The 3,881-nt window shown below is 47.1% G+C and overlaps 1 protein-coding gene across 1 annotated transcript in view; it reads left to right on the forward strand.

Moving 5' to 3' along the window:
- The first annotated feature begins 393 nt into the window (after positions 1-393).
- The window catches only part of mapk4 (mitogen-activated protein kinase 4), a 39,516-nt gene continuing 36,028 nt past the window's right edge, over positions 394-3,881 (forward strand). The window contains exons 1-2 of the mRNA XM_063194565.1: positions 394-438; positions 977-1,059. The gene's annotated coding sequence lies outside the window, so the exon portion shown is untranslated. The remainder of the gene's footprint in view (positions 439-976; positions 1,060-3,881) is intronic.

Consider the following 3,881-nt stretch of genomic DNA (forward strand, 5'->3'; position numbering starts at 1 on the left):
GAATGTAACTGCTTTAATGAACCTTTCTGTGAGGGATTCTTGGAAGTAGCCCACTCTTAGAAGAAGGCTACATCTTCTTCTTCTTCTTAATCTGTTCTGCAACAAACAATCGAAGGTAGCGAGGTTGTGAAATGGTACCTACTTTGTTGCCACAAATGGTGAAATGGTCTTTAAACGTTTTCAAGTTTCGATGTGGTGTGGGCCCCTATGACAGTTTCTTGGTTTTGTATTGCGTAAACATCATTTTGTGTTTCTTTCAAAGGGTCAAACATCTACTGTAGTAGTCTAATTCACTGAACACAATTTATGGATTGCTGCAATTTTCCGCTTGCAGCTCAGTTCCTGTGGTGTGTGTCCTCTGACTTGTCATTTCTGTATCACAGGGGGATACAATTCCCTGACCATACTATCCCACGATGGATTAGTTGCACCGGCTATGTAAGTGTTTTAACCCTGAACATCTGGTTCCTACACTCTCTCACTGACTTGTATGTCAAATGGATTTACTGCAAATGCTGATTTAACGTTGCCCTAATGGCTTAGGCTATAGGATGATATTACGTTGACATGAGGGACGTTCAGCAGTGACAGCAATATTTTTGGAAATGAACTGTATTTCAGGTGATGGTCACGCACGCACGCAGGCACACACGCACGCACGCACAAACAGACAGACACATACACACACACACACACACACACAAGGTTAAAACCTACAGAGAGATATATTTACTCCACTCCTTGTTTTGTCCTCTTTGTGTCAAGCTGGGCGTTTACACATACACACACACACACACACACACACACACACACACACTCACCCCCCCCCCCCCCCGCTTATACTTTGTCCTTTGTTGTCTCTTTATACCAAGCCTCCTCTCCGCCTCTCCGCCTCTCCCCCTCTCCCCCTCTCCCCCACCCTTACCCTCCTCCTCCTCCTCCACCTTTTCCATCTCCTCCTCCTCCACCTCCCCAGCAGGCGATGCAGGATGGTGCCAGCCCCGAGAAGCTCCTCCTGGCCAGAGAAGGTTAAAGGACAGCAGCCTGCCTCCAGAGAAGGTGAGGAGAGGAGAGGAGAGGAGAGGAGAGGAGAGGAGAGGCTGAGAGGGGAGAGGCTTGGAGGAGAGGAGAGGAGAGGAGAGGAGAGGAGAGGAGAGAGGAGAAGGAGAAGGAGAAGGAGGAGGAGAGGAGAAGAGAATGAGAGGAGAAGAGTGGAGGAGGAGAGAGAGAGGAGGAGGAGGAGGATGTGAGGAGAGGAGAGGTGAGCAGGAGGAGGAAGAGGAGAGGAGGAGGAGAGGAGGAGAAGAGGAGGGGGGAGAGGAGAGGAGGAAGAGGAGGAGGAAGAGAGGAGAGGAGGAAGAGGAAGAGAGGAAAAGAGAGGAGAGGAGAGGAGGAGGAGGAAGAGAGGAGAGAAGAGGAGAGGAGAGGAGAGAAGGAGGAGGAAGAGAGAAGAGGAGAGGAGAGGAGGAAGAGGAAGAGAGGAAAAGAGAGGAGGAAGAGGAGGAGGAGGAGGAGGAGGGAGAGAGGAGAGGAGAGGCTTGGCGGCCTCTTAGATTAGAGGGCGGATTACACTTGGATTTATTAAATCACTGCCACCACGCCGCCACCACTAAAAGCAGGTCTGAAGCACATCGGGCCAAAAACTGTCTGCCTGTGTGTGACTGAGTGTTCTGTGTGCGCAAGCAAAGGAGGTCTTAGGGATTCATTCATTCATTCATTCATTCACAGAGACGAGAGAGAGAGAGAGAGAGAGAGAGAGAGAGAGAGAGAGAGAGAGAGAGAGAGAGAGAGAGAGAGAGAGAGAGAGAGAGAGAGAGAGAGAGAGAGCAAGAGGAGATTCATAGAAAGAGAGAGCGGACACGGAAATCACACAAGGCGGCAGAGCGAGCAGAAGGAGGATGGCTTTGATTTTCTGAGAATGTAACTCAATTTAGCCTGGGCCAGATTAGAGAGACAGGATTGCTCTTGCAGACGCACACAGCGCTGAGCTGAGCTGAGAGCAGAGTGGAGCAGAATAGAGTAGAGCGGCGGCTCCCAAACTGGGGGCCGGGACCCCTAGGGTAGTCACAGAGGTACTGCAGGGGGGGTCACAGACTGCATAAAAGCTTGTGTACATGCTTTTTATAACCTTTCCATACATTGATAGTAACAACATTTCCTTCCCTATGTTTAGTTATACTTTAGTTTAGGTCTACTTTTCTGTGGTTTACATTAAAGTTTAGCAAAAATATGTCTTTTGCATTTGGAAAATGGGAAGTTGTGGGTCACGAAAATATTTTTAGGTTGGAAACAGGGGAGTCCCAGCCGAAAAAGTTTGGGAATCACTGAAGTACAGCATCCATTTCTAAACTTCAGAATACCAGCGGCCCACTTTGAATTCTGGAAGAAGGTACGCAGCAAACCAAACTTCAAATCACAACTCAATATACAAGACTACTATGAGCACACTTTTTTCCCAAATGGAGACTCCTGTCACATCAACATAAGATGATACTCACATCATGTTTAGTTGGTTTATTTCATTATATTTCATGTTTTTTTCTCAACCATGCCACATAATATTACACTGTACAGTAATTAATATCACATCGAATAAAAAAGGGAGGCCATATTTTTTAGGACCTCTCGAGGCCCACCTGCAGTATCTCCAAGGCCCACCGGTGGGCCCAGGCCCCCAGTTTGGGAATCGCTGGCTTAGAACAGAGTGCAGCTCTTCTGCCAGCCTGCAATCCCTTTGAATGGGTGAGAACCTTCTGTGCCCTGTACCAGTGCAGCGTGCAGCAGAGAGTGGAGTGGAGTGGAGTGGAATGGAATGGTAGTGTCAATGGCAGGTTGCTATGGTAACACTTGCCCTGCACCATCAGGAAGTGGAGTTGTCTAGTCTTGTCTCCCCCCCTGTGCGGATTCGCTCACTCGCACATCCCCATCCCTGGCTGATGCCTCAGGTAGATTGTACTAGATAAGGAGCAAGGCAGACACGAGCAGCAGCGGCCGCATCTGTTCTGTGCTCTTGAGTTGGCTTTGCAACAACACATTTATGGCAGGGCCAGGGCAGTGGTGTAGTCTACGTAGAACGCGGGTATACGGAATTTACCCACTTCTAAATTTTCAGTATACCCACTTAAAATTGATTGATCCATTGTTTTGAATAGCTCAAATATATACAGTATACCCACTTCAATAAATGCTCAAATATACAGTATACCCACCATAAAAAAGTAGACTACACCACTGGGCCAGGGCATGTGTGAGAGTGATCGGCACAATGGCTGCAAAAATACTTAACAAACAGAAATGTTTCGATCAACCCGTGGGATCTTCCCCAGCCCTTGAATCTCAGTGTGCAGACGGCACCTGCATTACTGTGTTTGTGGATGCGTGCAACCTAACTTTCAAAGGGCCAGCCCAGGCTTTCTCCCAGGTCTTTCTGTGTAAGTGTGCACTAGAGTAGAGTTGGGAATTATTTTATTGTTTCCAGCAGAAGAAGGAGCTGGTGTTGGAGCCAGCCTAAATGTAAACAGTAGAGGAGACATCCCTTTTGACACTAAGAGACTGTAATTACAAGATGTTGTTGTGAGCAAGCTAACAGATGCACAGAGCAACATTTGAGATGGAGGAAGACTATAAAATGTTCAACAATATACACTATCCGGTACAGCAAATATAATTCAGACTTTACACATCTATTTAAGTGTAACAATATGAAGTAGAGTAGGCATTCTCCTGATGCACATCTCTGTGTGTGTATTTGTCGTAATGTTTTGTGGGAAAGCCGTAGCCCAGTTTGCTGGGTGGTGTCCAGTTCTTTTCAGATCTTTAGTCTGGTTGCTTACAATTAGTCAATTAGTAGGCATCGATCAAATGAAACTCTACCTGTTGAA

Source organism: Engraulis encrasicolus, chromosome 3, assembly GCF_034702125.1.
Source record: "Engraulis encrasicolus isolate BLACKSEA-1 chromosome 3, IST_EnEncr_1.0, whole genome shotgun sequence".
In the NCBI taxonomy this organism is placed as follows: domain Eukaryota; kingdom Metazoa; phylum Chordata; class Actinopteri; order Clupeiformes; family Engraulidae; genus Engraulis; species Engraulis encrasicolus.